We start from the raw sequence: 24670 nt of genomic DNA on the forward strand, positions 1-24670 counted from the left end.
ACATGAGTGGTGGCCTGGTGGAGGCTGCCCCTGGATGCTGGGGGGTGGGGGTGGTGGTAGACATGAGTGGGGGCCTGGTGGAGGCTACCCCTGCACTGCTGGGGGGTGGGAGTGGTGGGGGACATGTGTGGGGGCCTGGTGGAGGGTGCCCTGCACTGCTGGGGGGTGGGGGTGATGAGAGACATGAGTGGGGACCTGGTGGAGGCTGCCCCTGGACTGCTGGGGGGTGGGGGTGATGCGAGACATGAGTGGGGGCCTGGTGGAGGGTGCCCCTGGATGCTGGGGGGTGGGGGCGGTGGGAGACATGAGTGGGGGCCTGGTGGAGGCTGCCCCTGCACTGCTGGGGGGTGGGGGTGATGGGAGACATGAGTGGGGGCCTGGTGGAGGCTGCCCCTGCACTGCTGGGGTTGGGGGTGCAGGGAGACATGAGTGGGGGCCTGGTGGAGGCTGCCCCTGCACTGCTGGGGGGTGGGGGTAGTGGGAGACATGTGTGGGGGCCTGTTGGAGGGTGCCCCTGGATGCTGGGGGGTGGGGGTGGTGGTAGACATGTGTGGGGGCCTGGTGGAGGCTGCCCCTGCACTGCTGGGGGGTGGGGGTGGTGGGAGACATGAGTGGGGGCCTGGTGGAGGCTGCCCCTGCACTGCTGGGGGGTGGGGGTAATTGGAGACATGAGTGGGGGCCTGGTGGAGGGTGCCCCTGGATGCTGGGCGGTGGGGGTGGTGGGAGACATGAGTGGGGGCCTGGTGGAAGCTGCCCCTGCACTGCTGTGGGGTGGGGGTGCAGGGAGACATGAGTGGGGGCCTGGTGGAGGCTGCCCCTGGATGCCGGAGTTAGGGGTGCAGGGGGACATGAGTGGGGGCCTGGTGGAGGCTGCCCCTGGATGCTGGGGGGTGGAGGTGATAGGCGACATGAGTGGGGGCCTGGTAGAGGGTGCCCCTGGTGGCTGGGGGTGCAGGGGGACATGCGTTGGTGGGCAGTAGTGCAAGGTGACATGTGGGTTGGCTGGGGTGCATGGCAATGGTGGATGGGGTGCCTGACGGACATGTGCAGGGTAGGCCCCTGTGGTGTGGGCCACCTGCAGGGGCCATGGAGGGTGTAGAGGGAACACCTGGGAGGACCCACACATGCAATTCACGTGTGGTGCTCCCCGCGCACCCCTGGAATACACGTACCCTGATGTAATCGCGTGTGATACTTCCTGCGCACCCCTGAAATACACGTACCCTGCTGCTTTTGCGTGTGATACTTCCCGCGCACCCCTGGAATACACGTACCCTGCTGCTTTTGCGTGGGATACTTCCCGCGCACCCCTGGAATACACATACCCTGATGGAATCACGTGTGATACTTCCCGCGCACCCCTGAAATACACGTACCCTGCTGCTTTTGCATGTGATACTTCCCGCGCACCCCTGGAATACACGTACCCTGCTGTTTTTGCTTGTGATACTTCCCGCGCACCCCTGGAATACATGTGCCCTGATGGAATCGTGTGTGTTACTTCCCATGCACCCCTGATGTACACGTACCCAGGACAATCGCGTGTGAAACATACCGCGAACCACTGAAATACACGTTCCCGCTTGGCGTTTGCTGTTTGGCAGCCCTGTGAACTGGTCCAGGGTTAGCGCAGCCCTTTGCGATGATTTGGGGATTTTGAAGGCTTTTCCTTGCGTGAGGGCGTTCTTGGGGGCGTAACTGCCGCTGCTGCAGAGTCGCTGCGCCACGGCTGGTTTCGGAGGCTAAAATCCATGAATACGCTGTGCGATGAAAAGGATTTTTTCGCACGCGGCTGGCGCAATGTATCGCACGTGGACACTGTGCGCCAGCCGCGTGCACCACTTTTGTGCGAATTTCTATGAATTACCCTGTAAACAGTTGAGGTGGCAGAATGGAACCCCGAGGTATCCCGTAGAAAGAAAGGGTTAGAAAGCACTACAAGAGGCGAGAAAGGGCCTTAAACACTCATTTATCTGTACAGTTGTCTTAAGAATGTTAGAATGTAACCATCATGTTGCCCTTCCCCATTTATTTTGTGTGGCGTTTGTTCTCCTAATTTCCTACCAAGATTTAAGGGTAGAAATCGCATGATTTCCTATGTCCCTTTCCATGCAGGCCAGCCATATTTCAAGCTCTGTAAATATTTAAATTTGTATCTCCCGGGTTTTCCATTATGTTGATGGTCCATCTCAGCTTGAGCTAATAACGTAGTTCACAATGAAAGCGTTTCCTGATTCATTAGGCACCCACCCGATATAATTTCCACTGGGTGGTAATTCAATTTCACTTCATTTGCATGTTGTTGTTCTTGCCCAAGGTTCATTTCTTTGGCGCTTTATACGTATCATAATCTACAGGCTAAAGATGGTACTGCTTTATAGCAGGAGAAAAAATAAATAAAAAAAACAGCACCAGGCATAAAACGTCACAGCAGGTCGTCTCGAGGAAATAGGCAGCCTTTTGTTTCATGAAAGAAATGAATGAGAAAATGACAGTTGTGTACTGTTTTACACAGTATTCGGTAGGTTGCTGAATTTATATGGCTAACTTAAAGCAGCCCTTAGGACATACAGGCATTAATATCATCAATGATTTTAAAAACATCAGCACGTTTTGAAAAATAGCCCACTTGTTTCAGTGTCCATGCTCTCTGCCTCCAGTTTAATTAGTGAAGTTTGTAGAGAGAATAACCGTGGAAGAAACGCATTGCCAGTATTTTTACATGCGTGGTAGTCAATGCTGATCCCTCACCGAAAACGATCAGATTCTAGATTCCTGCTACAAAGAAAAGTTACACGCATTGTAGAGTAAATTGTGGGATTGCGTAGTGTAAGAGTTAACGTGCTGCTATTCTGGATGCATTAGTTGGAGTGGGCGGCAGACTCTTGGGCTTATATGCGTTTAGGTCTTTTCTGGAGATTTAGCTACTTGCAGAGCCGAGGCATTGTGGAAAGGGACAGCGAGCAACACAACGGATGGCCACACATGGCAAAGCATATATTTGCTCTGTGAGGGCAGCACAATCTGGGGATTAACTTATTTTTTTTGCAGCCTCTCCACATAATAAATTAACATTGACAAAGCAATGGTGTTCCAACTGTTTATTGCAATTTAGATTCATGAGTGGTAATATGAAGTGGAGGTGTAGTGGCTGTCGAGGTGTAGAGGCGTGGAGGTGGCATTGATTGGGGGTGTGGGCATATGGAGGTGGGATTGCGTTGTGGAGTGGTAGTGTTGTGGTGGTGGTGTGGCATGGAGTGATGGCATTGAGCAGTGGCATGGAGTTTTGTTGTGACATGCAGTGGAGTGGTGGCATGGAATGGTGAAAAGGTGTGTGGGTGTGGAATGGTGTAGAGTGGTGGTGTGAAGTGTGCTGCAGAATAGGATGTTGGGGCGCAAGGGTTGTGGTGGTGGGGTGCGTTGTGAAGTGGGTGTGGAGTGGTTGTTTGGAGTGATAGTGTGGTGTGAATTGGCAGCATATAGTGTTGGTGTAGAGTGGTGGTGTGGTGTATAGTGTGGTGGTTGGGGGTGTGAAGGTTGGCAGTTTAGAGGCATAGGGGTGTGGAGGCATAGGGGCGTGGAGGTGTAGGAGAGCATAGTTGTGATAGTGATATGAGTGTGTGTAATGGTGGGGTGGGTGTAGGTGTGGTGTGGAGTGGTAGTGTGGAGTGGTAGTTTGGAGTGATATGATATGATAGTTTATTTATATAGCGCCTATAAACAATGTGTTTCAAAGCGCTTCAAGACAAGGGAGGGAACAAGCGAAAATACAATGGCCCTCATTACGACCCTGGCGGAAAGTGACTGACCGGACCGCCACAGCGTAAATAGCGTTTCCGCCATTGCACGATGGAGCAAAGTGCGGCCCATTCCGACCCATCGGGCACGAGCACCACGCCATGGCGGAAGTGCAAAGTCCGCGATGGCGGAAATGACCCCAAAACGGCCCACACCGCCGCCGTACGGCGCCCTAGGTGCAATACCGCCACCCATCACAGCGGGCACCGCAGAGTGCGCCTACCGGAAAGTACGGTGACCGGAAATATACGGAAACGGAAGTTAAAACATGGGCCCGGAACGGGAAACATCCCGCCGTGCACCCATAAAACCACTAAAACCACACAACCACTAAAATCACTACCCTGAGACACACCCCAACCCGTCATCCATCCTAGCGAAACCAAGAAAAATGGGAAAAGTAGCGAAGAAAGCGTGCGACCGCAAGCGGCAGGTCCACTTCTCCCGTGAGGAACTCACCGTGCTAACAGAGACCCTCCAGGAGAATGCCGCCGCCGTCTTCTCCACGCAAATGACCAGGACGGCACTTGCCAACAAGAAGGCCATATGGGCTCTGGTGGCACAGCGGGTAAGCGCGGTGGGGACCGCACCCCGCAACCCACAGCAATGCAGAAAGTGGTGGGACGACCTGCGGATACGCGTCCGCAGCATACTCTCTGCCAACCGCAACATTGCCACAGCCACCGGGGGAGGTCCTGAATCACCCATCAAGTTGACCCCCTGGGAAGAAATCTGTGCCTCCACCATCGGAATGGAGAGCATAGAGGGAGTCGGAGGGATGGAGAAAGGAGTGCAGACATCAGAAGAATCAGGTAGGTGGCCCAGATAAAACAATGCTAAATCCACAATGTCCAATCATGTGAAGTACCATGTGTCCACATAGTGCAACAGAAACACATGTCCAGGAGAACGTCCACACACATCGGCCTGATAGCGCACGTTAAAACCCACAATAAATACATAAATAATTAAAAACCCCTAAAACACCCACCACACGTCCAGCAGGCACACCCTAACTGCAGGCTGCCAAACAACTGCACCCTCACCCCACACACAAATAAAAGCACCTCCAAGGCACCGACCCAAATCACCCTCATGTACCACCCCAATGCATGTGATACAATGCCATTCCAATACCCACAGACCCATTAATAACCCTCGCCCTCCTTTACTCCACCACAGGCTCCGATCCAAACGACGAGCATCAGGACACCCCTACCAGCACACCTGCAAAGAGGGCCAAGACCGACGGCCAAAGACCCTCCACCTCAGCTGCACGCATCAAGACACGGCAGCAGCACAAATCAGGTGGCAGCACAGAGGGGGGAACATCAACAGGCACCCCAGCAGCCAGCATGTCCACAACACCACCACCACAGGTCCCCCCAACGGATGCCACAGAAGGCACTGCCTCTGGTGGCAGCAGCACCATAGGTGACACCCCATTGATGGCAGCATGCTCCGACACAGAAGACGGGGATGTCGAAGTCAGATCCATCCATGACCTGTCCCATTCCCCCTGTCTGTCCCATCCCGTACAACATGAGGATACCACGCAGGGGCACCCACAAGACGACAACTGGCCATCCCCCCCAAGCCCTGTGGCAAGGCAACATGAGGTCAACAGCCCCTCTGTGACACCCCCGCAAATGGCCATGGCCCAGCAGAGGCAACAGTCCCTCGACCAGTTAATCGTGCAACAGCAGCAACTGGCCACGCTCCTCAAGGACCATGCCGATGAATGTGGGGGCACTAAGGCAGACATAGAAACATCAACTGAGACACTCAGGGCACAAATGGAGAGTAGCACCGAGAGCCTGAGAGTCCAAATGGAGAGTAGCACCGAGAGCCTGAGAGTCCAAATGGAGAGTAGCACCGAGAGCCTGAGAGTCCAAATGGAGAGAAGCACCGAGAGCCTCAGGGGGGAACTGCATGCGACGTCCAAAGACGTATGTGCCGAACTTGCCGCAGTGCGCCGTGTGCTCACTGAGCTCTCACAAACCCTTAGGGACATGCATGAACGTGAGCAGGCAGAGACATCATCCGTTGCAAGTTCCGTCCAGGGCAGCCCCCAACGTAGATCTGGGAGGAACCTGCGCTCCACAGGCAGGGGTGCCCCTGATACCCGCAGAGGGGGCTTGCAATAGCGACAGCCCACTGACAATGAGCTTCTTTGGACACTGGTGTTCGGGGGGGAGGTAGGAGGGTGGAGGGGGTGTGTTGGGCTCACTTGGGTGGCGGGTCGATAGGGTGTTCTACATGATATCACATATGCCATAAACAGTGCACGATCAACCAATGAGATGTGTGGACAATGATCTTTGTGTACTAGGCCATCATAGGCGTACAGTCCATATTGTGCATGTACCAGACACACACAGTGCCACGAGTCCCGTGTCCATGTATCAGCCACCAGGCGTGAGTGCTAGAAGCATGCATCAATGAGATGCTGACGAATGTCACGGCCCTCCGGTGCCTCTCAGACTCCTTGAGGTGCTGCCACATCCCCACCCTCATCATGACCATCATCAGGTGCTTGCAGTTCAGCGTCAGGGGGCATGGGCACATTTCTACGTACGCACATGTTGTGGAGCATGACACATGCCATGACCATCTTTGCAACCTTCTCATGGCGGTACAGGAGTGCCCCGCCAGACCTGCTGAGGCAGCGGAAACGAGTCTTCAGTAGGCCGAATGCCTGTTCAATGACTACACGGGTACGTGAGTGGGCATGGTTGTAGTCCTCCTCATGCTGGTCCCGTGGGTTCCGGACTGGTGTGAGGAGCCATCTCTTCAGTGGATACCCAGCATCACCTGTATGTGGACGAGAAACGCAGGATGTGGAATGCCATTGCTACGTACGCACCCCCCCCCCTCCTGGCAGTTCATTGCCGCATCACATACCCCACATCATCATGCATGAAATGAGACTCACCGAGTAGCCAGGATCTGTTCCCTGCGTGTCGCTCCATGTAGCGTGGTATAGTAGAGTTCCTCAAGACCATAGAATCATGGGTTGATCCAGGGAATCTGGCACAACAATGTGTAATGATCCTGTTGGAGTCACACACCATTTGTACATTCAGGGAATGAAATTGTTTTCGGTTGCGGTACTGGGCCTCCATGGCATGTGGAACGACCAATTCCACATGGGTGCAGTCGATGGCACCAATGCAACCCGGTATGCCGGCAAGTGCATGGAATCCCACTTTTGTGTTGGTAATTTCCTGCTCCGAGCATGGTAGAGAGATGTAGTCGTCTGCGTGCTGCAGGAGGGCATCGAGCACTTGCAATAGTGTCCGTGAGAACAGTGGCTGTGAAATGCCATGCAACTGTCCGACTGTGTGCTGGTAGGTGCCTGTGGCCAGGAAGTGTAGTACAGACACCACCTTCAGTAGGGGTGGGATGGCGGTTGGGCTATCTATCATGCTGACAAGGTCAGCCTGTGTCATGTCCACGATGGCGGCTATGGTGTCCCGGTCCAAACGGTAGAGGGTGTGGATCTGCTCATCAGTGAGGTTGAACGGATGTGCTCGGAGGCGTGGGATTGCGGGCTGCCTGCGTGGTGGTAGTGGCTGTGCTGGCGGCCCTTGCTGGCCCTGCCTTGCCCTCCTCCTCCTCCTGCGTCTCCTCCGTGCGGCCGGTTGTAGTTGGTGTTCGTCTTCTTCTTGGAGTTGGAGCACTTGCAGTGCTATCAGGTCCCCCAGGGCCAACATCGCGAGTCCTGCCGGTAGCATTTCGGAGTGGGTGTGGTTGTGGGAGGAGACTGGGTGTGCAATTTATGTGTTTTCAGGCTGTATGGCCTCCACCTGTGGTGATTCATTCCACCTGTGCAAGCTGCTCTCCCCTTTGGCCGAGCACGTCCCGCACACAACGCTGCAATGTGACGCATGGCATCTTGCTCTTGCATCCATGTATTTGTACCCGATGGCCGTGTAACATTTGTTGATATGTACATTCGGCTATGGTCCCATTGTTTCACATACAATCTTTGCAGTCGCGAACAGACTTGTGATGGGTCAGTGGGACGTAGTACTCGAGTAACGGTGGGCCCTCATGCATCACCGTACCGAGTTGCAACGACGGGTGGGGCGTCCCATTCGTGGGTGAAAGCAGTTGCCATTTTCACACACAGCCGCACTCGATGGATTAATTAGTGATTTCAAACGGCCACAGATGCCTCTTCGACGTGATGTTGCAAATGAGGAATTCGAAGGCCGGCGCTTTCTGTTTTCAGCTAGCGCCGGGGAGATGCCCACAGGTCTGACTGCAAATATAACGTTCTTTTGTTCGATGTCCTTGAGACAGGGGCCATGGCGAGGAAGCAATGATTGATATGAATAGTTTTGGATGCGCAATAGTGACGTGGCCGATGAGGCCGGACGTTCCCAAATACATGTAACTTCACAACACTGGAATTACGGGCTGGGGCACTGTGGATTTTGCAGGCTGCATAACGCACAGACTCAATGGAAAGTTCGAATGTTATGTGAGTAAATATTCAGGCGTTTTTATAACAGGATGAGGGAATGATGAATGGATGCATGGGCAGGTGATTTGATACAGGGTTTGCCATGTACAGGGCTTCTTGGAATCTATCCGCCTCCCCTGCGCTATGTGATGCAGGGCTGCCATAGTGGGACCTTCGTCTATCTGGCCTTGTTGAGCCCTCCCTGTCTCGACGCGCCTTCAGACACTTGTGTCCATGCACGTTAACATTCCCATCTGATGGAATCTGTTCTGACAGACGCATGCACAGGTACACTCGTTTGTGATGGTGTTTACACCTCGATATAGATAGTTATGAGTCGCAAGTGGTTTCGGGGTGGTGATGATCCTTTGGAGTGGGCTAGCATGCATATGACTGTGGATTTAGTGTGATCATTGAAGTGAGTTGTTCGAATGTAGTTCTGATGGCCATTCTGTTCTTTTTCTTTTCTTTTGGTTGACAGGTATCTCCTCCCCTTTTGCCACTGCCATCTGTATGCCACTCCTGCAGATGGCGTTTACTCCCGACACCTGCTGCTTCGTGTTAATCAGTGGAGCAGCATTACGATCTTATGGGACGATCGACAATGGGCCACATGCCCTTATGCAGTACTAGTGGCTCGGAGCAACATTTCGGCCTTTCAGCTGGACTAGTGCCTCCCCATTGGGACGGCCCTGCGGGTCTGTGCGCTTCCATGTTGCCTTTTCGTACGTGAATGTGGCTCTGTGTACCATGATGGAACAGGGCGTCACACAAGTAGTAGCTGGTCATTCCTTGCGGATGCAGCCCACAATGGTGATATGTGTTTTGGAGTTCATGGACTAATGGCTGTATGGGCTTGGTGATTTAGTTGTGCATTAAATTTCTATTCTGATATGGGCCGTGTAGCGTTCTTCTTTGCGAGTGATGTGGCATATTCCTATTTGGGGAGCGATGTATTGTGAGGAGATCTGCATTGGGTTCCAGCTTCGGAGTTTAGTCGCGTGGTACTGTGCTGGGCGCGTTTGCCTACGGAGCCCAGTGAGGTCAGGGATGGGGGCTGCCAATGTGACTGTTTGCATGTTGTCATGCTCAGGGGCGGGGGAATGGGTTTTGTGTAACAGATGCCGGTCAGCCAGGTGGACTGGTGGCATGTTGTGATTTTCGGAATATTGCTGGTCACAGGTGCCTGTGTTTGCGTGCGTTTCGGGGGGGGGGACTGTGGTCATGTCCATTGGAATGGCTTCTGTATTCGTGCCATCTGTGCCCTGCAGCTCCCATTGGCCCCTGTTGTGTTTCTTTTGTTCGTTGGCATGCATGGGTGACTTGTACATTTCACTGGTTGCATTGTGACTTCGTTGCACCTACGGGGAGTTGTACTTTGTGGGCAGGGAGCGGTGTACAGGCACTCAGTGGGGCCGTTTACGGTTGATTCGCGATGCCGTACTTCTCACCATGGCGGATTGGTGCTTTCCGCCATGCTTGATGGCGTTAGGTACATGTCCGCTAGGGTCGGAATTCGCGTACCCTTGCGCCATGGTGGTATTTACGGTTTGGCATGGCGCGCGCGCGCGTACTTGGTGCAGTTAGCGTTGGCGTTCACTACGGTGTCGCTAATGGCTTCGTACTTTGCGGTGACGGGTCATAGTCGCACCGAGCGGTATTCGATGGCGGTATTGCATTTCCGCCATCGTTTTTCGGATTCCGCCAGGGTCGTAATGAGGAACCAATGACATTCTCACAGGCCATGAACAATAAGAATGTGAAATTATCTATTGTAATCGGCCTGGCCCATTTCAGATAGTGCAAGAGCTAAGACATAGATAAGGAAGGGAGAGGGAGAGTGGGAAGCAAATGGAATCAGACAAGCGACTACTGTACTTGGCCTGACTACGTTTCTGGTAGAGCCAGAGATTAACAAAAGTTGGGGGAGAGGGGTGCAGAAAGGGAGGGAAGAAACAAAACAAGTGACTAACATACTAGGCCTGTGGACATGATAGTGTAGAGTGGTGATGTAAAGCGCTGATGTAGAGTGGTAGTCTAAAGGGGTGGTGATGTAAAGTGCTGGTGTGGGGTGGTGGTGTGTTGTGGGACTGTAGAGGTGATGTGGAGTGGAGTGGTGGAGCAGAGTGGTAGAGTGGAGTGGTGGAGTATAGTGGTGCTGTGCAGTGGTGTGCAAGTCACAGTGGCATGGTAGATGTTTTTAGTGGTGTGGTGGTGGTATGGAGTCATATGGCAGTGGTGTGGGCTTCTGTATGGAGTGATTGTGGTGATGTAGGGAGTGGATGTCTAGGGTTGTGGGAGTGGGGGTCTATAGCGGTGATGTGTTGGTTTGGAGTAGAGGTACAGAGGTGCGGAAATGGTGGTGCTTGGAGGAATGGTAGTATGGAACAGATGTGTATATCGGTGGTGAAGAGTTGTGTAGAGTGGTGGCATTGTTGTGTGGTGTGGTGTTGTGATGTGGTGGTGTGTGTACTGGTGCGAGGTGTGGTGATGTAGGTTTATGATGCTATAGTGGTGTGGAGGTGCAGGGATGTGGCATTGACTGGTGGTGTGTACTGAGGTGTAGGATTGTAGCAGTGTGGAGGTGTAGAGGTCTTGCAGTGTAGGGACACGGTGGTGTCGAGTGGTGATGTAGTGTGGTGGTGATATGGATCTGTGTGGTGGTGTGGATGTGTGGAGTGGGGTGGGGTGGTGGTGTGGAGAAGGGGTGGTTTGTGATGGAGTGTGGTGATTCTGTCCATTGGTGGTGTGGATGTATGGTGTGGAGTGATGTGGAGGCATGGAGTGGGGTGGTATTGGACTTCCCACAGCACAATAACCCTACCAGCTGTACAGAGACTGTAGGCACATAAAGAATCTCGCCTGGGCGTGTGTCTGCATCACTACCGACTCCATTGTTCTATTTGTACACTTTTTGTTTGTCTGTGTCTCATGGAATTTGGGATTATTTGCTTGAAGCAAGCCTAAATTCCTTTATAGAGAGACCCAAAACAAGTGTGAAAACGTAACAATCGTGTGAGGGTCATGATCGCCATCTGGAAAGTTTTCTGGGACAGCAGTGTGAGTTGACAGAGCTCATCTGAACAGCCTTCTCAGGATGGGGGCAGTACATTTATGGCCAAAGAATTTAGTGCGGGTAATGGGCTGGAGGGATGAAATAGACAAAGCCTCACAGAGCTAGTGTGAGCTTTCCTGTGGTGCTGTGCTGGGAACAGAGTAGCTGGATGCACATACAGGACTGAGTAGGAACAAAGGAGGATTCACTGCACTCCAAAACAGATTAAAGGACATGATTTGAAAAACAGCTTGGTACTGGCCCAATGAATGCAAAGCCGCTGCAAATTGGTTTACACTGCAGAAAGTCACAATTGCACTTTTTCCGTTTCATGCCACTAGCGTTACTGGTTGCCATGCCAGCCAAATAGTCTGGTGTCTGCCATTCCTGCCCCCCCCCCCTGTCTCTCTTTCTCTCTCTCTCTCCCTCTTCCTCTCTCTCTTTCTCTCTCTCCCTCTCTCTTTCTCTGTCCATCGCTTTCTCTCGCTATCTTTCTCTGTCTGTGTAGCAGATACTTTGCCCCATCAAAATGTGCCAACACAAAAAGGGCTATATTGTTATGTGCAGCATAAACTGAGCTTCTATTGGTAATGCTGTCTTTTACCTGTCTAAAGTGAAAGTGCTACATGTTCTTTTTTCATGTTGTATGCACCCCCACGATATCTTCTGTGACAACCCCGTACTTAACGCACGCAAATGACGTCATCCTCATGGATAGGACCCAGGTGGGCCTTCAAAGACAACTTGACGCCATTAGGGAATATTCAATGATGAATGAGTTATGCATCAAAGGTAAGAAATCCAACACAGATTTACATACAAAAAAAGCAAAATGGGGCATAGTTGGTGTATTGGGGAGCAACATCGAATCCCAACTGTATTGATAACTTATTTAGGCTTCAAATTGCAGGCGGATAATAACATGAATAACCTTATGACCCGTTGATTAATGAAGGCCTCCCAAGCGTGTTAGCAGATGAAAAGGATTAGATCCCAATATTGCAGATTTTCTGTCTGCCTGCTGTTGACCTACTACAAAATGAAGGTGGTTTATGTTTCTGAGATCATCATTAAATCGCATTTGCTCCCATAAGATAAGATCAATTCAAGGGTATGGAAGAATGGGTTGGGTTTAGTGGACTGTGTGCTTACGGCCTCACTTAGGTTTGAGTTGGGCCTAACCTTGCTGAGTTGCCTATTATATTGGAGGATCATCTTGCTGTATAGTAGGCTATTGTTAGATGTAAGAACACTTTATATGAGGATCTGGCAGGTATTCTTCAGTCCTCCGCACATAGTGCTGTGACAAACTTTAGGAAAAGAGCAGATAGGATCTTGAGTAGCCTGGAGTTATCTGCGGGGGGCCTCAAAATGCACCCGAATGAAGCCAAGAAGGTTTTATTAAGGAGTGATTGGATTATCACAATAACGATGATGAGACAGTTTAAACTCTATTTATTACCGCTGGATAAGCCTCAAGGAAGTATCCCGAAATATCTGGAAAAATTCCTGAACTGTTACTGGGCTAGCCACTCCGTAAGATACAGATTGAACTTACTCCCAAATGGTGAGATCTTTCGGGTAAGATATCGGAATAGGGAGATTGGAACTGGCTGTGCTCTGTGTAAAGATCAAGCTGTGGTACAAGATAGAGAGCACATTGTTTTGAATTGTCCCGCATTGGGAACAATTAGACTTTTATGGTTGGGGCAATTCATACTTAATTTCACACTGGAATGTAGAGAAGCAGATGTACACGTCAATTATGGAGGCCACCCTCTCATCTCCGTCATACTGGACAAACTGTGCATGACACCTGGTACTAGCCCAATGCCGCATCGAAGATATGAAAGACGTTATGCGCTGAGACAACCATACCAAATGTACCATCAAACTGATGTGGTAGCAGGAAGTCTGCAAACACCACTGGACACAGAAGAACTATAAGTAAAATCTGACAGGTGTAACGTGAAATCCTGTCAAGAAGAGATGCGGGTGCACTGAAACGATATACACGTACTTAAAGAATGAAGATGTAACTGAAGTAATATGCAAATACAAAGAAATCATATATGCGGAGAAGGTAAGTGAGAAGAGACGCAGTAGATGCATGTACACAGAAATGAAAGGTAGATGAAACATATAGAAGCTTGTTAAATGTAGGAACTATAATGCGCGTAAAGCAGCCATGTTCAGAAAATGGACGTCAGTTTTGCTGAATAGTAAGCTAGAAGACTCAAGGAGAAAAACCAAGGCTGCAGCGTTGAAAGGGGCTGGAATGCAGAATTGTGCAAGAACAAAGGATATTTGTTTGGCTCAGGATCAAGGATGCCGCAGCAAGAAGCAACTGCAGGGCATGAAAGAAGCCGAAGAGGATAAGCCATGTACGTAGGACATATTTCTCTTAGATTAAGTAAAGGAGAGAACACTTGCAAATGCCAAGTAATTGGACAATTAAAGATGCAGAAAGCATATGCAAAATGGAACAAACAAGTCTCCAGAGGCCGAAGAGAGTAATAGCACCCAAAATAATTGAATCAAATAGCACTAAATAGAAGGATAGAAGGACAACATCATGGTCTCCTCGCATGTGGTGCAAGTCCAGAAAACAAGGCTTAATCATGAGTGCTCCAGATGAAGATAGCAATGTACCTTCACTCCCTTTAACATTCTGAGGAAGAGAACAATCAGCAAGGTCAACTACAAAGAAGAAGCCTTTGCTTAGGGCCTAACTGCAGAGATATGGTAGGCTAATTAGCCAAGTGGCCAGTGGTCTAACGTTGTTCCACGCACAAGGGTTTTGCATTGCTTACATGCTGCTAACAAGCCAAATGTCCAAGGTTGGTGGAGAGTGCCAACCAATCAGGATGGCTGATGTGATGATGGACAATACATTGTTGTAGAAGCCAATCTGCTGTTATTATGCTACTATTATCTGTATTATGTGAAGTTAAAGGTAGCTCAAGGTGTGCCTACTTGATAAGGGGCAGCCAATGATGTCCCTAACACCTAAATAAGCTATAGGTATATATGTTCCCTCAACCAATCTTGTCTGCCTGATAGTTTTGTACTGTTTGCCAGATAGGATGACATCATAGCTGACATACATCGAGCTGTAAACTCTTTTGTGTTACAGAAATGCTTTTAGAGTGAATGAGCTGTGACTTGTTATGCTTGCCAGATTTCCCTACTTTATTGAATTGATAATAAAGTAGCATATTGCCATATTCTTTGAGTCTGTCTGGGAATTTAGGGCATATATCAGTTATTGTGGTAATCCCATCCATCACTTAGTATGCTCCAGGTGGTACTGCACATTTTGGTAGCAGAGGTTGGTCCAAGATCCAGAGTTTCGGATTCTTGACGTCTTCCACTATCAGCCGGAAGACCGCAGATTTTCCTATGGAGAGCGGGAAAAAACATGTGTAAGACAAGACAGTCAGCAGGTGCACCTTTGAAGAAATTCCAGTCCGGTCCCCATGGGCGCCCGCAGACTGAAGGTGTAGTGGTCGATTCGGGAAGAGTCAATATCGAGGGGCTCGAACTGAACAAAAGACGTAAATAGATGTATCGAAAGTAGAAAATAAAAGGTGAGGGATCGTATTGCATGTGTCTACGTGGAATGTAACAGGATTTGATTAAGGAAAGATACCTTTTTTTCCTATTCTCAGGAGAAAGAAGGGCTCATATCACACTCCGGAACAGAGTATTTTTTAAGGGATTCCTGTGGCTAGGCTCAAAAAGGATGCACGACATAGTACAAAATGGAGTAAAATTGAGATGAGATACTTTTACTTGAAACAGTAAAGAAGCCGATTGTAGAAACAGTAGTGCACATTTATTTGGTGTTGTGAACATATTAGTGTATCAAAGTGATGTGTTTCCTATTAGATGTGATAATATAGGTTTTAGGTTGATACTATAGAATGATATTAATAATTCGACTAACTATCAGACCCTAAAAACAAGCGATTTGCACCAATCATAGGAGAGTAGAATTTGAGAAAAAATAAAGTAAAATAAGATTCTTAGATCGTCAATAATAACAGCCCATGATGCTGCATAGACCACTTTGGTTCCCAGGCTACGATCATCTAGATCCACCCAGCCTTGGTGGACCAACATGCTCACAGGCGCTGTGGGCGTCCGGGCTGCACTGGGCATGCAGCCAAAGGCTACCCCAGGCATATGCTGCCTGGACTCTCAAGTCCTGGGAGTGCAGGGGGATGCACAAGGCCACAGCTCCCCTGGGCACCTCTTTCTCTGCTTTCTGTTCTCTCAACTTGCTTTCCCACTGCTCCCCTCTCAAACAATTCTTTTGAATGATTATCTCTTAAAAAATGATATCACTTCCCAGTCCATTCCATGGACAGGCAAGGCTTGTCCGTTCAAATACTGCTAGCATTCCATGAGGATCAAGGAGGGGCTGAATGTAGTTCTCCAGTCCATGAATGGGGAGAAACACAAAAGTGATATTAACAAACACATTTACACTTGCACATTTTAAATAACATATTTTTTCATACCCTGCTGCCTGTGGCAGTATTTACTAGCTGACTTTTCCTCAGTGGGTGAGCAGTGCAACCCACCCTAGCCAGGCCCTAATTGGGCCAGGAATTACAATAAAACAGCCAAACCAGTACCCAAATGTAGAACACAAATACAACCAATAACAGCCCAGCCTTCCTCATATGAGCAACAGGATATACAATCAAGTATAAATGCCTAGACTCTCTTGCCATGAGACATCTTCCCATCTCCACAAGCCCACAACGAACATGAAAATTACTAACCTAAATGACATGAAGTATTATGAGCTTTTAGAGCCCTTTTGTTAACACGTATGCAATGGATGGTATGCAGAATAATTCTGACACCAAATAATCGAACCAACTCTGGAAGATGGCAAAGTTGTTTGTTTTAATATCAATTGTCTAAAACAGGGATTTACAACTGACATCAACGGACTTTCGCTCGAGCTCTCATTCATTTCAGAAAAAATCTAAGTTATATAGTAAAAATGTGTCATATGTGATGTCATACTACGTGGCAAATATGAGAAACCTACGAGGGATTGTGATACTTTCAAGGGGAACATCTAGGTATACTCTCGATAAGAGGTTGGGTTGTGATTGGATTGCTACTGTCAGGTGGACATCTTGTGGCAACCTCCAGTGCAAGTCATCTTCAATTTTATTAAATACAAGGTATATCATTGTCTCTCAAACTATAAGGCCCTTCATTATATGGCCCTCTACAATTGGTTGGCATGCTTGTGCCATGTCTATAAAATTCGGTTCACTTATCAGCACGTAAACTCATCCCTCAGGTGCCAGGAGGTGGACTTGACTGTACCTCCGCACCCAATTAGCCCAACATCTCTCATCACCCATGCCTTCTGCCATGAAGAGTGTCTTTGAACTTGGCCCTGCAATATATTCTTGTCTCTTTCAATATAAGGGAGTGTGGGCACGCACTGTCGTCATTGTATACTTCCTCCCCCAAATCTAGTTCCATCCTTGGCTCAAGAGACAAGAGACCACAATTTGGACAATTTTGCTGCATTTAATTGTCTTAAATGAATACAACTTTGTACTTTAACAAGGTATATGATATGATATGATATGGCATTTATAATGCGCCTATACACAAGTGTCTCAAGGCGCGACAAGGCAAGGGAGGGGGAACAAAGGGAGGACAGACAACGATCTTACTCCGCCAGGCGTCATTCAGATCGCGCAAGTGCATGGGAAGGGGGAAAGGGAAAAGTGCGTGGGGGAGGGCAGAGGGGAAAGTGCAGTACATGGGATAGTAGAATAATAAGATAATAAAAACAGCCAGATGGTGGAAAGTGCAAGGTAAGTGCAGATATAAGTGCTGGTACGGGGACTGTAGGGATTCAGAAAACAGTCTCGGGGTTGCCTGGGAGGCAGTGCAGGTGCGCAACTGGAGGGGCTTGGGCCCGAGATCGGAAAGGGTGGCCAGGTAACCAGTGCAGTTTTGGCCAGGAATTCAGCAGGGGAGAGAGGGAGAGAAAGCAGAGGCAAAGAGGAAGGTTTTGAGGTGCTTCCGGAACCATAGATGGTTCTCCTCAAATTTTAGGGAGGCAGGAAGGCTGTTCCAGAGGGAGACCCCTGCTGAAGAGAGAGATCTACCACCAACTCGTTGCTTGGAGAAGCGACTGACCCTGAGGGAGTTGGAGGCGGATGAGCGAAGAGCTTGAGAAGAAAGATATTTGGGAAGAGAGAGTTGAAGGTATTGAGGCCCCAGGCCCCACAAAGTCTTGTGACCAAAGCAGAGGGTTTTGAACTTAATCCTCACAGCCACTGGGAGCCAGTGCAGGGATTTCAGACCTGGAGAGATACGCTCCATGGGCTTGAGGCCAAGAACAAGTCTTGCAGTCCTGTTCTGAATAAGTTGCAGAGGGCGGAGAGTAGAGGCAGGCAGATTTAGAAGGAGGTTGTTGCCGTAGTCTAGCCTAAAGAGAACCAGAGCTCTGGAGACAGTAAGCATTTAGGGAAAGGAGAGGAAAAGAAGAATACCTCTGATGAGGTGTAGCTGGTAGTGTGACTTCTTAGAGACATCAGAGATGTGAGGAGAGAAGGAGAGTGTGGAGTCAAATATAACCCCAAGGTTTTTGGCCTCACAGTTGGCAGGAAGGCTGTTCCAGAGGGATGCCCCTGCTGAAGAGAGAGATCTCCCACCAACTCATTGCTTGGAGAAGCGACTGACCCTGAGGGAGTTGGAGGCGGATGAGCGAAGAGCTTGAGAAGGAAGATATTTGGGAAGAGAGAGTTGAAGGTATTGAGGCCCCTGGCCCCAGAAGGCCTTGTGGACAATACAGAGGGTTTTGAACTTAATCCTCACAGCCACTGGGAGCCAGTGCAGAGATTTCAGTCCTGGAGATATATGATCCCTGGGCTTGAGGCCAAGGATAAGTCTTGCAGTCCTGTTCTGGATAAGTTGCAGAGGGCGGAGAGTAGAGGCAGACAGATTTAGATAGAGGCTGTTACAATAGTCCAGCCTAGAGAGAACCAGGGCTCTGGAGACGGTGAGCTTCTGGGGGAAGGAGAGGAAAAGAAGAATACCTCTGAGTAGGTGCAATTGGTAGTGTGACTTCTTAGAGACGTCAGAGATGTGAGGAGAGAAGGAGAGTGTGGAATTGAAGATGACCCCGAGGTTTAGATGTTTCAGCATCTCCCGTTCACCGCCTTCAAGAATAGATAAACAGTCTTGGTTGCTTCAGCTTTGACACCAGGCCAGGCAGCTTTGCCATTCATTTTCACGATCCCAGCTAATTCTTACTGCGACACAGCTTTTGATTTTTCTTTCCATGGGTCTGGGATTACTAAATGTGTGACACCGACGTCCAGCTTCTGTATAATGGCGGCTCTGCCTGCAAGGTATTCACTACTTATAGCCAGCGTTTAAGATTACTTGATCTACTTGCGTTGCTGCATCTATACAATGATTGAACAGCTTGCATTTTCTGCAGTGCTCTTCACACGTGCACTATTTTCTTTGCATATTAAAGTTTACTCGACTCTTTATTTCGTCATCTGCTTCTATAATAGTCACACATCTTCTTCAGCCAGCATTCTCGGCTTGTCACACTCGCTACTTGTGACATCACCAACTCCTTTTCTTGCTCTTTTTCATATTCCTTCAGGGATTTCTTCCATTGGATTGCCATTTGAGAGTACATCTAATAGGGTTTTCTTAATGGATACCTTTTCTCAAAGATTCGCTGTTGAATGGTCACAACTGCTGGTGTCAAGCATGGCACAATCTCTAGCCTCCAAAATACAGGTGGGAGGGGGGGTGGGACTTCCTACAGAGTTATTCAGCTGCTCCTCTACAATTATCTAATACCAAAGCATATAAAGGACATAAAACTAGTGCCACATACAGAACATTCTAAAAGTCATGCAATCAGGCAAATATCTACTTACTAATCCCACTGAAGCATCGGTTAATCTGTAAAAATAAAAATACAGTACAACATTAAGTTCAATACTCTAAAGAGTTAGTGGTCACACTCAACACAGCAGCATCAGCTGCAGGCCCAAACATGGCCCCATGGGCTCAGACGCCCTGCATAATGCGCCACAACAGGATTGCATCCCTATCCAAATCAATAAATCTACATTTGTTCTTTTTCCTATACTCTTTCTAAACGCAGTCTTTTATAATCAGCATCACAATCTATTTCCTACATTTTGCCTTTGTAATGCCTGCAAAATATTTTGTCTTCCCCAAAGTGAGGAAATGGATTGACAGCCTCAAGGTTGGCTGGAGAAGCCTCAATCCACAGCACAAACCTGACAAAATCCTGCTTTTGAGGTAAGAAGGTGATGGAGCTGGTACCGGCAAAGGCAATGGAGACCCCATATCATCCCCCTTGTTCCCCACTAACCATAAACCCAGCATAGTATGCATCATAAGTCACCCGCCACTTTCAAGGGGACAGATGGTGGTAGTCATGCTGCCATTCTTGCTACCTAAGTGATGTTGGATACATCCATCTTTCCCTCCTTCCTAGTGGTTAGGGATTTACCCCATTGGTGCCATATATTTAGACCTATGTGTAGCTCCTGTTTTCCAGCCCAAACAGGGATATGTGTGTACAACTCCCTCGCCTCAGGCTAGGGACAGTCCCCATGGGACAACCCATCCCTAACCCCAAATGCCATGTGGATAGGGAGGGGCGCAGCACCTTCAAAATAAAATCGCTGTTAATAGGAGATGGGCTACGCCCTGAGATCTTACCTTATACATTTGTCGGACACAGACACCAAGGTGGCTTTTATTTAGATCCCAATGAGGTCCCCTATTTATTTACACCACATAAACCTATCTTATCAAACATTTGTATCCCCTAATTCCTAGGTCCCCTGGCATGAGTTCTTTAAAAAGGGATCTGCCTTGTAAGCCCACCCTTCTCAGGGAGACCCATAGGCTCGGACTGATGAAGCAGACCCCTGTTCTACACCTGGCACCACCCACAGTAACTGTCCATCCACAGTAAGAGGATGCCCCGGAGGGTGTTCCCAAACCCTTGATGGACTCTGGCAGGCAGCCACCTTCCTCCACTACCTCACTTCAGGTTCCTAACCCCCTCTATACATATACTGAACACTATAAACCTATTACCATAAACCTACTTAACATGTCTCCTAATTATTCTCCCACTTAACTCATACACTATACATAAACAACAAAACTATCTATACTTACACTATATATATATATATATATATATATATATATATATATATATATATATATATATATATATAATACAAACAACATATAATAAATTATTTCAAATATTATGTCAGACAGAGGTGACTGCTGCAGTCAGCTATCCCTTTCCAGCACTTTATTGGGATGTCCTGATGGATGATGGGTGGTAATCTTCCCCTTGATGGAATATGGGCCTTGCCCCTACAGTGCATTCCTTCTTTGGGTTTGCCCCGTCCACTATGTGAATTCACAGCGCGTTCCCTGTGCAGCAAACCTATCCAATAGAGGCAGGTTTATAGGAGCAGGAGGGGCGGTGCCCCACCGAAAATGCCACCCCCACCTTGTCCATGAATAACAACATCTTGTCACTCATGGGCATGGAGGCTGCACTAAAAATGAGAAGTGAGGAACACTCTAATGAGCCATCCCTGCTGCAAATGCACAGGGCAGTTTGGGTGTGAGCAACTAACTAATGCCCTGTAAGACAGGCTTTAAAGGATGCCTGGGGGAGTTAAGAAAGAAATTCCCCCACAGCATACTTTTGTCTTTGCTTCCTGTCCCTTATACAGGCAGGTGTGGGGTCAGAAAGTGCAGGACCCACCCCAATCTGTGCTGGAGATAGGTTAGGGGGCTGGCATCTGAGGGAGGGGTCAAAACTCAGTCCCACCTGCTCTGCCTTGACCCTCCTTCCTCAGCTCTCCTGACAAGATAAGGACAAGACCCAGACCCCACCCACGTGCAGGAACTTTGGAAAGGGAAAGCAAGACCAAGCTTGTTTGGTTTCATGTCCCTTTCCCAAATATAGAGAATTTGTCTAGGGAACACAAGTGAACAGTGTAGGAAGACAAAGAAGACAGACTGAAGGCCTGGCTCTCTGCTGCTCAGAAGGATTGAGGTGCTGGTGAGGTTGTCCATTTTTCACTGTGAGGTCACTTCTTTATCAGATTCGGACTGACAATGCTTTTTTTTAAGTAGCCCAACCTGTTTGTCACGGTCAGACTAATTAACAAAGGCTTCACCTTGCATTACTGACAAGGCACTTGCCCGCATTCATTTTGTATGCATTATTATCCCTAAAGACGACAAGGATTCTTTGCCTTCTTTAGGGATAATAATAAATATATAAAATGGATATAAGCAAGTCCCGTTCCATTCATCATCCTGTTCTCAGTGTGGCTCCTATAACATGTTGGTCTGAAATTGTGGTCTATTGGAAATAGTGCTTTCACATCTAGGAGAAAGGGATATTTCAAACAGACATCAATTTATTGAAATTAGGTTTATGTATGTCAAAACACTGGCCTGTTTCCCCTCTTCAGGCACTCACCCACTCTGACTCTCACTCACACATGCACTCGTCCTCATTCCTCCAGGTCCCACCTACCCACACACACACACACACACACCCTCAGTCCCCACTGCCCTGACACTCCCAGAACGCACTTTACCCTTAGTTCCAACATGCCCTTGCACTCACACATGCACTCAGGCACACACTCAGCCTCAGCCCTCCACCTGTCCTGGCACTAACACATGCACACACACACACTCAGGTTCAGTCCCCTACCTGCCCTGACATTCACACATGATATGATATGATATAGCATTTATAACGCGCCTATACACAAGGGTTTCAAGGCGCGGGAAGGGGAACAGAGGGAAGACAAATAACGATCATACTAGGCCAAGTGTCATTTAGATCGTGCAAGTTCATGGGAAGGGGGAAAGTGCAAGGGAGAGGGGGAGGGGAGAGTGCAGTACATGGGATAATAGACTAATAACATAGTAAGTATGGCCAGCTGGTGGCAAATGCAAGGGTAAGTGCAGACATCCGGTGTCAAGTGCTGGTAGAGGGACTGAAGTGATACAGCGACAGTCCAGAGTGCAGGGGCTGCCAGGAAGGCAGTGCAGGTGTGCGACTGGTGGTCGAGGGGAACTGGGCCCGAGATCAGCGGGTGGCCAGGTAACCAGTGCAGTTTCAGCCAGGGGTTCAGCAGGGTAGAGGAGGTGAAAAAAGCAGAAGCAAAGAGAAAGGTTTTGAGGTGCTTCCAACCGGAGATGGTTGTCCTCAAGTTTCAGTGAGGCTGGGAGGCTGTTCCAGAGGGAGGCCCTACCCGAAGAGAGAGATCACCGGCAACTCGTTGCTTGGAGAAGCGACTGACCCTGAGGGAGTTGGAGGCGGAAGAGCGAAGACCTCCAGAAGGAAGATATTTAGGAAGAGAGAGTTGAAGGTATTGAGGCCCCAAGCCCCACAAGGCCTTGTGGACAATGCAGAGGGTTTTGAACTTAATCCTCGCAGCCACTGGGAGCCAGTGCAGGGATTTCAGTCCTGGAGAGATACAATCCATGGGCTTGAGGCCAAGAACAAGTCTTGCAGTCCTGTTCTGAATAAGTTGCAGAGGGCGGAGAGTAGAGGCAGGCAGATTTAGAAGAAGGCTGTTGCCGTAGTCCAGCCTAAAGAGAACCAGAGCTCTGGAGACAGTGAGCATTTAGGGAAAGGAGAGGAAAAGAAGAATACCTCTGATGAGGTGTAGCTGGTATTGTGACTTCTTAGAGACATCAGAGATGTGAGGAGAGAAGGAGAGTGTGGAGTCAAATATAACCCCAAGGTTTTTGGCCTCACAGTTGGGCGCAGGAGGGGGTCCAAGAGAGGCCGACCAGAGAGAGACAGGGAAGGAGGGGGCGGGTGTGCTGATGAGGAGAATCTCAGTCTTACTGCATTAAGGCAGAGATTGTTGGCAGCACACCACTCCTGGATGGCAAACAGACAGTTAGAGATGAGAGAGGGAGAAGAGGTGACTGAGGGTAGCCTGAAAATGAGCTGAGTATTGTCCGAATTGCATTGCGAGTTGGGGCAGAGTGCTGCAATGCGGTGGGCAAGAAGTGCCAGGTATTGTTAAACAGCCAGGGAGAGAGGTTAGACCCCTGGGGAACACCACAAGTAGAGATAGAGACAGAGGAAAGGAAGGACCCAAGTTGAACCTGGGAGGGCCGGTCAGAGAGGAAAGAAGTCAGCCATACCAAGGCCTGCCTGGTGAGGCCCAGGTTATCATGGAGATGATTGAGCAGGATGGCATGGTTGACCGTATCAAAGGCAGGAGAGAGATCAAGTAAGATGTAGACACATGCACCCCCTCACACACGCACTCAGTCTCAGTCACCCTCATTCCCTGACACTCACACATGCAATTACTCACATCAGCCCTAGGGATTATCCCACCTTTCCTGACACTTGCACATGCACTCACTCACACAGTTGTGCATTCGTGACGTGCTGAGCTACTACTTTTGGGAGGGATTTTGGGGGGATTGAAGCATCATGAGCTTCTGATAAATCAATCATGATAAATGTTATTAAGTGGCTACAGTGGCATTTTGTTGCAGCCAGCCTAGCTATTTCTTTAGCAATGCATTTTTTGTACTGGGTAGCTACAATTATACAACCATGTTGCCTTATTATGTGGATATAATGGCATTTTGGTGCAGCCAGTTTGGATACGTCTTTATATTTTTTCTCATATCTTTTTATTAGCTATGGCATAGCATTTGTAATGGCAAAACCAACAGTGGCATGTTCTTACCTGGGGATATTGACATATATTGGCAGTACCGGGCGTGGCATGATTTCTTATAGTATCACTAATGAAATGTGCAAAGCAAATATGAGTACATTCTTATTTGAGAATAATGGTATATATTGCTGCAGCCAGCAAGGCAATGCATAGACACAGTCAGCATGAATGTGTTTTTATACTGGCATATATTGTGGGCAAAGGCATCACGAAAATGCATTGAGAAATGCTCATGTGCACTGTTGGTAAATTGCATGAACTGGATTTGTTTATGAGTTGCCCTACAAAACCAATTGCAAACTAGCTGTCTTTTTTTAAAAATGTTAACCCATTGTTCAAAATATTTTCTAATGTAGAGAATCCACCATACCCTGTTAGTTGGTTCAGGCTCCCTTGCTATGCTTGGTTGCTCTGGCAGATTTGTGGGAACTATTGACTCCCCTCCAAATAAATAATTCACCAGCCACCACTGAAACTGCCCATAGGCAGCCCCCATGACCGGGTTGGGGCCTGAAGTGATAACTGCTG

Source organism: Ambystoma mexicanum, chromosome 4p (genome assembly GCF_040938575.1).
Source record: "Ambystoma mexicanum isolate Mex_15411 chromosome 4p, UKY_AmexF1_1, whole genome shotgun sequence".
NCBI classification, from domain to species: Eukaryota; Metazoa; Chordata; class Amphibia; order Caudata; family Ambystomatidae; genus Ambystoma; species Ambystoma mexicanum.